We start from the raw sequence: 11,378 nt of genomic DNA, 5'->3' as shown, positions 1-11,378 counted from the left end.
TATTCTTTTCTAGGACATTTTAATGAAAGTAATATTAAACATAGTCAGATATTATAATAAGAACACATTTACTCTATGTTCAAACACTGCATTTTCCCACTGTACTGCTACTTTTAAAACAAAAACAGCAATAAAAATAAGATGTGGGGCTTCCTTGGTGGCGCAGTGGTTGGGGGTCTGCCTGCCAGTGCAGGGGGCGCGGGTTCGGGCCCTGGTCTGGGAGGATCCCACGTGCCGCGGAGCGACTGGGCCCGTGAGCCACAATTACTGAGCCTGCGCATCTGGACCCTGTGCTCCGCAACAAGAGAGGCCGCGATAGTGAGAGGCCCGCGCACCGCGATGAAGAGTGGGCCCCGCTTGCCACAGCTAGAGAAAGCCCTCACACAGAAACGAAGACCCAACACAGCCAAAAATAAATAAATAAATTTATTTTAAAAAAAATAAATAAATAAGATGTGATAGGCACAGGTCTAAGAACCTTTGAAAGTTTTAGCTCATGTGATCTTTGTGCCAAATGGTCAAAGTGGGCATTTTTATTCCCATTTTACAGAAAAGGAAACTGTGGCTCTGGTAAATAAAATAATATGCCCAGGTCACATGGCCACTAGGTGGCAGCCCCTGTTTCCAACCCAGTCTCTTGCCTACAAGTCCAGGGCTCCTTCTATTCTATCATCAAATAGGTTGGTTTTTCCTAGTGGCAAGCAACAGAAACCAACCATGGCTGATGAAAAAAGAAAAAAAGGGCAGTGGGTAATGCAAAGAACCCCCAGAAAGACTGGAGAGCTAGATTTGGGGCAACATAGACAAAAATACTTCCAAAAATCATACCACAGACTGAGTGGAGAGAGGACATTACTACTGTCACTGCTGAGCACTCAAGAACACAAGTAGGAACATGTGATGGTCTCAATGATGCAGCATCACTGCTGTCTCAGGACACACTCTTTCTGCAGCCATTGCCCCTAGGAGGGAATGACCTCGAGGGTGTGCTTTCCCTATCGCTCTAGAACAGTTGTCCCTAGAGTCTAGACTATGCACTTCAACTCCAGCTGCAAGAGAGCCAAAGAGGGTGTGAGGGAAGAAAAGCAAGTAACTGGCATTTCAGCTTTTCCAGCAAGAGGTAGGTAGTGCCCACAACAAGGCTTGTAAGATGAGAGAGAACCCAAAACATGAGAAGGAGGTTCTGATATTGTGAGCAAAATGGATGACAAATGCTCCCTGAAAGACCACCCTTTGACTGCTCCACCAGCAACATACATCTTTCTTACTCATACTTTTTCTTCTCCCACAAAGAGCTCTTACCTAACATAATACATCAACCCCTATCTAACCTAAAAGCACATCTTCTTTCCTCCAATGGTGGACAACCCAAAGACCTTTCAGTTAATGCATCCAGCTACAAGTCCGAGATCTTCTTGAGTACTGTCACTTTTCAATAGTCTGTAATCTATAGACTAAACTATAAAGTTAATAATCATTAACATAAACAATATAAGACAGACAGAAATGATAGGGTAAAGGGAGAGAAAAAGATTTCTTAAGATATGTAAACGTACATGAGACACCACAGCAGGTAAGAAAATATGGGCAGATATAACAGTCACCTGCAAATAGACATGATGTTATCGTTGGTACTTCTGACTTCCCTCCTCCACACCTCCTTCCACAGTTCAATTTCATTCTGCTCCTCAGCTGACCCGGTTTCTTTACCCAATGTGATGACCTAAACCTTCATTCCCAAGGGATTTGAGATATTTATGTAGTCCTTCATTTACTTTTATCACTGGAGCAGTACAAGAAGGTACCCCAAAGCCTGGGTTCCAAATCCCCTGGGTTCCAAACTCCTTGCTGCCATCATATAGCAGTAACTTTACTGACAGAAACAATCTACCATGCCAAACCTAAACATCCCTTTTCACCTATTTGTCAAATGGCACAAGAAGTCTGAAATGACTGGGCATGGTGGCTCGGCCTGAATTCATTGGAATAACTGCTGTTCCCTTGATGGAAGCCATCTTTCTTTGGATACTAAGCCTCTCAATCAGCAGATCTCAGAGATCCTGAGATGAGAAATGTTCCAGATGTGGCTGATAGGCATTCACCATTCCAACCATTTCTTCATTTCAACTACCTGATTCTAGAATTGTGGCTACAGGGGATTTTCTTGAACTCAATTATTCCTGAAATGACTTCTGATTCTCACCCTTCCAGCCTTCCAGTGATTTCATAAGCACCTAATTACCTATATTAAAGCCCTTTCTGCTTAAAATACCTGGAGTGATCTTTGTTTTTGCACTGAATCTTGAGTGATACAGGAATTAAAACTTTGTGAGTGGGTCATTAGCTGTAGCTGTGAGAGGGATAATTCCCTTTTCCTCCTCCTCGATTCTCAAACTTATATATTCTTGTATGACAAACACAGAATCACATTTTGATCACTAGTTCAAAGCATACTTACTAGTTCCAAGTATCCCATAGGACAGCACCTCAACTTCACAAAGTAGTCTCTGATCTAAAGCTACAACAGAGTCTTCAACAGGCCTTCCACCATTCTGGGGGACTGCATAAATTGCAGAAGATGGTTGATGACAGCATCCATTCCTACCTCCTTTTATATGCTTTCCTGAACTCCAGAGGCTGGAAAGCTAAATTTCACAAACTACACTGCAGCTTCTGAGAGATTACATGAACCTCATGTGCTATACCCATTGCCTTAGCCTTCTGATGTAAATTGAGTTCATGTTCAGGAACTATGTGGTGTGTGACATCACAGTGGAAAATATAGCTTTTAGTGACTCTAAGGACGATGGGGCTGGCTAATGCATGGCAGACAACAAAAGCAAGTTCAAATTCAAAATTACTCTTGCTCTATGATGGTACAGTCTTAATATAGTTTGGTGTCTGGCTAATCTCCCTTGAATACGGTACCATACTGGAGGCCACAGCTAGCAGACTGGGCATTCAGCAATGACAGTAGTCAAGTCAACCTTGATCAGATGAAGTTCACGAGTTGAGGCCAGACTACCCAAGCATGTTTGTAAAACTGAAACAATTCTCGTCAGGTTAGTACTAACTTATCATGCAGAACCACTGGTAATTAAACCTCCATCTTTCTTTCCTACTCAATCAGTTGGTCATAGGGACCTCCCTTTGAGGCCATAAGTATGAGCTTAGGAAAACCTACCTGAGTTAGGTTCCATATATAGCACCTCCACTTGAAAATGTATTGCAGTTTAGCACACCCAAATATATGGCTAGGTGAATCATAACACACATCATGGGCAGTTCAGGGTGAATAGTTACCTGGTATGCCATAGTTAAATATTAAGTCTCTATAAGGACCTTAAAACAAGCTGAGAGCTGTTTCTCAATAGAAACAGCTAGTTACTTGACTAAGAGAGCGTGGCTTTAATCTCAAACCCCAGAGGCATTTGCTATGCTTCTCCTGATGAGACTTAATACAGTCTTCATGCAGCATCCCAGTTTGTTAAAACATTTTGAGTAATGGGCAAGAAAGTATACTCTGGTAGATAGAGAAATCCCTCAGGAAAAAGAATGGAATGTAGGTGCTGGCAATTTTAAGTTTCCTTGAAGTGGTGAGGGGGTAAAGGTGATGAGATATGGGTGAGGACCTGACAGCATTGCTACACCTAGTAAGTGGCTTCAAGCAGCACAGCCAAATCTGTTATATATTGCCTTCAAAATGAAAAGAGATCCACTAAATTCTGCATCTCTTTTTTAATGGTAGAAGACTCAAACTTCAGCAAATATCCTGAAATTTTCCAAAGCACTGGACCCTCTACACACTTCACTGAGCAACTCAGGTCTTATTTTTCCCTGGATATTGCTCCCATTTTCCAGTATACATGTATCTAGAATGTCTACAACTTCATGTCCTCCAGATTATATCAGTATAAAGTCATTAATTTCATGACCTAGCCTTATGTCCTTTGGGATGAAACATTCAAGCTCCCCAGAGATTGAATTATGGCTCAAGGTCAGAGTATACATAACTCTGAAGCAAAATGGCAAAAGTATATTGTTACCCATGCCAAGTGTAAGAAAAACACTATTGGTATCTAGATACAGTTGACCCTTGAACAACACAGGTTTCAACTGTGCAGGTCCAGGTATATATGGATTTTTTTCAAAAACAATGTACCACAGTACTGCATGATCTGCAGTTAGTTGAATCCACAGATGCAGAACCATGGATATGGAGGGCAACTGTAAAGTTATATGCAGATTTTTCACTGTGAGCAGGGTCACCACCCCTAACCTGTGCATTGTTCAAGAGTCAACTGTATATTGATAGAAAAAAAAAAAAAAAAAGATTTGGAAGAGCAGTAGTTAAGGCTATATTCGTTGCTTCAGTGAAGACACCACATCTGGAACACTTGATTTAACTGAAGTTACCACCTATTAAATTTATGATCATGATAATCCACCAGCATTCTCTAAGACCAATTCATACAAGAGAATTATGTTAGGAAGTGATAAGACTCAACATCCCCACCACTCTTGAGTGGTTTATGATGACACTTAAATCTGCAGTTCCCCAGGGATGTGGTACTGCTTTTCATTTTGTCTCTTGGTAGTAAGACAAATTCCAGTGGTTTCCACTTGGTCCTTTCTGATATATCAGAAGCCATTATGGAGTTCTTCTATTGCTGATGATATATATTCCAATAATAAATTCATGAATTAAAGAAATAAAAGAGGGATGCATTTAGGGTCCCACTGGGCTTACTATAAGACAGATTTGGATCAAATCTCTATCATCTGAATTCCATAAATCCCATATTCTCACAGAAGAACCAGGTTGCGTTCTGGGTCCCCAGGCCTTAGTGTTACCTCAGAGCTAACATCTAATACTTTGTGAAAGGTCTAGGTATTTCCCTTTTCCCCAGCTGCTCAGTTTACCCTGGTGAATGGCTCAGGTCCCTTTGAAAAGGATAAAAGATTTAAATACACTAATTAAGATGTTATTGTAGATTTCTTCCTCTCAAGAGTATCTGGTCTCCCCTTCACTTAAAAAATTCTGAACCTGTAAACTTACACAGATTTGGGACTTTAAAAGAGATCATGACTATTATGAGGCCTTAGTTCATCAAGTATGCAGTTTTTCTTATTCGTATTAAGTAGAATCTAATTGGGCTACCCATCTATTTTAATCCTAGTTACTACCAAACACTATAGCTGGTCGAACAATTATCATACTAGCTCTGATGCATGTTATGATAACCGTACTCACCCTGTCTTTAACGTTTTGAGCTGGTACTTAGGCTCTGCCATCATGGGACCCATGTATCCTCACTGAATTCATGAAACCCTGCTGTGTCTCCCACCAGCATCCTTGGCTTACAGAGAATGGCCACTGTAGCACTCTTCCAAGACCTGGAATACTCTCATTTATGTATTTCTAAATGCCTGAAGGAGGGAATGTCTTCTGAATCTTCTTGGAGAACATGACTAGAGTTAGGCAAACATGATAAACCCACTCCAACTTTTCTAATTTCCTGAGCATCTGAATGCCTAGTGTGACATTAAGCACTCTTACTTAAGCTACTATATTGAATCCAGAATCTGTAGTAAATATATCCATATCAATTAATTCAGATGAACTTAAAATTACACTCCTTCTTCCTTGTTCTTATACCTTCAGAATCCATTTATACATATATTATCCAATTTTAAAAATTAGCAAAATCTTGCAGTTCAACTCTATAATTATTATTACCAGACATGCTGGGATCTGTCTCTAGATACAGGTCTGGGGATGGTGCATGATGTTGAGAATGGGCCATAAGGAGGATTGGATTCTGTTTGCAAGGAGGTCATTCCAGGGTTTTCAAGCAAGATAGGGCAAGAAGGCTGCTTCAGCCCACAAAGGAGACTCACGGGTTTGGGAGCCCATTACAGTCTGAATCATTCAAATTCTTCCCTACATCCCCACCCCCAATTCTGTGATTTCAACACTTTTTCATCAATACACTTTGACACCAGTCAGTGACTTCAGTTGACTTAGTAATTCAACAACCTTTACTGTGACTTTCTTCTGCTCTGTGACTAGAAAAGATATTCTTTTGGTTTGCAAAAAAAAAAAAAAAAAAAAAAAAAGTCCCTTTTCTAGAGCCAAGAATTTAGGGATTTGAGTTTATCATTCTTTAAATTGTCTAGCAACATTAGAAACAACCAGTCCTAGCATCCATTTATTTATCAGTTAATATCCTGAGGTGCAGGTAATAAAAACCTGTGTTGGTTTATTTAAGCCAAAAAGGATGCTTATTAAAAAAAAAATATTGGGCTTCCCTGGTGGCGCAGTGGTTGAGACTCTGCCTGCCAATACAGGGGACATGGGTTTGAGCCCTGGTCCAGGAAGATCCCACATGCCACGGAGCAACTAAGCCCGCGTGCCACAACTACTGAGCCCATATGCCACAATTACTGAAGCCCGTGCTCTGCAACAAGAGAAGCCACCGCAATGAGAAGCCCACGCACCACAACGAACAGTAGCACCCGCTCAAAGCAACTAAAGAAAGCCCGCGCGCAGCAACAAAGACCCAACGCAGCCAAAAATTAATTAATTAATTGATTGATTAATTTAAAAAAATATTATCTAGCTCACAAAATTGTTATGAAAGCTGAAGACACAGGTTCAGAGCTACAAAGCTAGGAGTGATGCCTAGAATCCCAGCAGACAGCTGGTCTAGTGAGGATGTCACTGAGGCCTCTGCTGAGCACTGGACAATGCAGCCCTACCACAGACAGTAGACACTGGATGCCAGCATGGATGCCCCTGTGCCCCAGGAACTCATTCAACAACTATCACAAAGAAGCATTCCTCATGGTTATCTCAACTCTGAATCGGAGGCATACTATGGGTAGAACCTGTTATACATGCCTGTGTTCTCATAATAAGGAAGATTTGGAACTTTCAGTTTTTATAGCAGGAGGAGGCTGTCACTAAGACACAACATTGCAGACTTTTCCCATGATAGAGAAAGGATTCAGATAATATTTATCAAAACACCAACCATGGGGCTTCCCTGGTGGCACAGTGGTTGAGAATCTGCCTGCCAATGCAGGCGACACGGGTTCGAGCCCTGCTCTGGGAAGATCCGACATGCCACGGAGCAACTAGGCCCGTGAGCCACAACTACTGAGCCTGCGCGCCTGGAGCCTGTGCTCCGCAACAAGAGAGGCCGCGACAGTGAGAGGCCCGCGCACCGCGATGAAGAGTGGCCCCCGCTTGCTGCAACTAGAGAAAGCCCTCGCACAGAAACGAAGACCCAACACAGCCAAAAATAAATAAATAAATTAAAAAAAAAAAACAAAAACAAAAAACCAACCATATCCAATAGAAGCAAATGGAAACAGAAATAAGAAAAGTAGTTTTCTAAAATTGAAGACAATGCATACAAGTAATACTTAGTGCATAAAATTAAAAGATTTTTTAAAATTAAGATAATCAATACTGGTAAATGTGGGGAAATGGCATTCTTCTACCCTATACTAGTGGGAATGGAAGCTTTCTAGAGAGCAATAAGGCAGGACACATCTCAAAGCCTTTCCATTTCTTCTTTTGAGGCTATCTATAGTTTCTAAGAAAAAATTATAGTAAATATTATTTCGTAATCAGAGAAAATAAAGTATTATTTAAAATATTAAGTAACATTACCAAGCTCTCAGGGAAAATGGCTCATATTTTTCTTTTTTTTTTTTGGAGAAATCTACCAAATACTCCTTTTTCATTTTCCCCTCTATCCACGTATTTGTTTGGCAAGTATTCATTAAGCATCTGTGTGTCTACATCAGCAGCTGGCAGTTGTAAAAATTATATCTATATTATTTTGTTGACTGCATTTTTTAACGAATGAAGAAACCAGAATATGAGTTGACATCTTCAAGTTCTCAAGTTGAACTTGAGTTGGCATCTCAAGTCCTAAATGCTCTTAAATATACTCCAATTGTTCTGCTACAAATTAAGGTGATAATGGACACTGAAGTTTATATGACACAGATTCCCCCAAGTATTAGGAGCTGAAGACTCAAGGATCTACATATTTCTAAAGCCCCAAATTCATTGCAAATTCACAACAAATCTTACCCAAGGCATATCTAATAACAGATCTAGAGTTCCTGAACTACTGTTCACAGACAATACATAAGGTCAGTTGCAAGTAAATACTGTATAGCTCTCCAGGTACTTGGTTTACTGGTGTCCAGCACTGATAGAATGACTAAATATTGAAGAGTTATGTAAACAATGTCAAAGGGCTCCTGCTCAGTCTGGGGCTTCAACTTTTTCTGTGAAATTGTTGAGTTCTTGATATTGTTTTTGATACTTGAAATTGTTTTTGGACAATCCCAAATTTAGCAGTAATTTCAAGGAGGCTTCCTGGCATGTGTTCTAGGTTGGTCTCCACATTAAACTGATAAATCAAGAGACTTATCTCCTCAATAGGTCAAAATGATTACTACCATCCTCTTGCCTTTTGGAGGAAAAGAACTTGGTCCTTCTATGTGATTTATTCTTTTCATGGGCATCCATTCAACACTGAGCTATTGTTTCAGAACAAGGAAAATGTATTCCTTTTACAGGTTTATTCCTTAAACTGGCATTTGTTTAAGTAGTTTCCACTGCACAAACACAAAAAGCCCTAATACATGCAGACTGGGTCGGCCTCATGCCATCAGATGTCACCGCTGACGGGTGATGGCACTTATATAGATTTACACAACAAAAACTACATTAAAAATGTTAAGGTGGTGAGACAAAGACACAAAGCCCTAGAAATTCACAGCTCAGGATTTAAACATACTATATCTAAGAGGAATGGAGTGCATTAGGGTAATGGGAAGGTGACAGCGCCCCTATTATACCTACAGTGCTAGACACTTAATCCTTAACTGAATTTCCTGGTGGTGCTTGCTTTGTCTCATTCTTGGGGGCTTATGTTTTTTAATGACATTATTGTTGTGTAAATGTTCTTGTTTTATAAAGTAATTTCAGGTTGATTATCATCTGTTTATGCAATTAGTGTAATTATACCTAATTACATAGTAGAAACAACATATATAATTCATTTATTAGAGGTATAACTGTAGTATGTAATGATTTTCAGTCCTTATGAAACTTTGTTAACAAATATTCCATGAATGTGAAAGCAAAATATTTAGATGCCAGCTCTCTTACACTATATATATATATTTTTTCATATGCTCAGTAATAATTAGATTTACTGCCTGTCAAATTTAGTGTTAAAAATCATATTGCCATATTAGAGGGAATACAAATATAAAAACTGTGCTTAGGAAAATTAGAAACACTCCCTGGTGTTTTCTTTAGGGTTTGGTTTTGTAAATCTCTCAATTAAGATTTCTTACCTATAGAGCGTCACCCTCAGGTGAATTTTGACAGTAAAGTTATAAATCCAGTAAAGAGATTTATATATAACACTATGCCATATAATACCCACATGTGTATGTGACATTCCTAACTAATAATATTGCCCTCTTTATTCTCGTGTTTTTCTTTATTTGATTCTGAACCAAAAGGGAACTTAAAAATGATGAACTAAAAATGCATTGATATAAAAAGAAGTAGATCATAAAATAAGAAAGATGATGCATGCCTCCAAAATCAGCCAAGATTCTTATGAAGAGTTGAAAATAGCTGCTGAAAGAACATAAACTGAACTCACATACAAGAAATGCATATTAATGTAGGTTATCACCATTTATTTCTTTATCAAATTTCTATCTCTGTTATTGGTCACTTAAAGAAAATATTATTTAACTATTCCTTCCCTTCTCAAAATATGGAAACTAAAAAATGCAATATGAATAAACTGAATGCAGAGATTTGCTGCTTTTGAATTATGTGGTACATTCTCCCATGTGGATAAAAACCATCAAATATCCTCAATTATCGCTTACTGCTGAGACAAGTATTAGAGGGTCTAATTTACATCATTGGAAATTTTAGGCAATAATATCAGAAAAGCAACACTTTAAACATTAGCAGCACATTACTGTAAAAATACTACTCTTCTCCTTTTGGATATATACTAACTTTATGAACTGTGAATTCCATCTTTATCAGAAGGCAATATTCTCAGCATCTGATCTACAAACAAACTTATATTCAAATGAATCCTGGATTTCAATTATTATTGAAGCAAACTATCAACTTAAGTTTTTAGTCTTTCAGCTAAGATACCTACTCTTTCAGAATCACTCTAGGCACACTCAACACATAAATTTTTTTTTAATTAATGAAACAAAACTTTTATTAAAAAGTCAAGGTAAAAAGGTTTGTTTTTTAGTTAAGATGAGCAGGAATTATTACTCTGAAAAAAGGAGGCAAACGTTTTGTTTCTTGAATCCTGGGTCAAAAAAATCTTGACTCAGACTATTCAGTTGTTGACATATGTGAAAATTACAATACACCCCCATAAATGATGCATATTAAGGTATACATTTTCTGAGGATAAGGACTATAACTTGTATTTCTTTCATTCCCTCATGGTACCATGAACAATGCCTGCATAAAGGAGTTGAAAAAAATGAATGAATGAATAGAAAAATCAAAACAGGGAACTAATTTTTACACAGAACAAATTGACAATAAGCTTTTCTCCTTTTACTTGCTCCCTACTCTTCTTTTTAGAAGGACTTAACAAGTTGGTATTTTAAAAAGTCAAATATTCAGACTTTCTTCCCCTTGAATATATTCAATTGTATAATATAGTGTCTGGCACAAAATAATCATCAGAAATGTTAGTCCATGAAGGTTCAGTACGTGATATAGATTTCCTGAAAAAGTCTGAAAGCCAACAAGGAAAACCCCTTCACACAATCGCAGTAACTCAAGAAAACCTGAGTGCCATCTGGTCCTGGCAACATTTGGCAAATAACAGGCACTTCTTGTTAATTATTTGTTTCCTCCCATCCCCTTCTGGCTTCACAGCAGGAGGCAGAGCCCATGTTTTGGGAAGAGGCTACCTAGGTAAAGAAGATTAATACATTCTACAAGGGAACCCCTCTGCTGGCTCCTAGGAGCCCTCCTCCGCTCACTGCTTCCCTCTGTACTAGGGAGTGCTAAAGAAGTGGACAGGCTGGGAGACACAAAGAATCTGTGTCTGCCGTTAGAAGGAAGCAGTGATGGGAGATAAACCTGGGAAGGAAGGAAGAATGTGACTACTAGGCAGCTGGCCCCAGACATACTTGTTTTTACTTTCCTGCTACACCCATAAATGTTTTTAGAATGTATTAAACAGTCAACTTGTCATTGGTATTAATCTGTAAAAGTTGATACAGACCAAACAAAAAGAAAGCTTTCTTCCGCATCTGCACTTTAGATTCTAAGGACA

At 38.9% G+C, this 11,378-nt stretch overlaps 1 pseudogene across 1 annotated transcript in view; it reads left to right on the top strand.

Moving 5' to 3' along the window:
• The first annotated feature begins 439 nt into the window (after positions 1-439).
• Positions 440-11,378, top strand: part of LOC309648074 (mitochondrial import inner membrane translocase subunit TIM14 pseudogene) — a 44,775-nt pseudogene continuing 33,836 nt past the window's right edge. Inside the window, exon 1 of the transcript in view lies at positions 440-11,378. This exon is cut by the window's right edge and continues 33,836 nt beyond it. The product of the transcript in view is annotated as a mitochondrial import inner membrane translocase subunit TIM14 pseudogene (transcript).

Source organism: Balaenoptera physalus, assembly GCF_965194825.1.
Source record: "Balaenoptera physalus genome assembly, chromosome: 19".
Lineage (NCBI taxonomy): Eukaryota > Metazoa > Chordata > Mammalia > Artiodactyla > Balaenopteridae > Balaenoptera > Balaenoptera physalus.
This window is presented reverse-complemented; position numbering and strand designations above follow the sequence as displayed.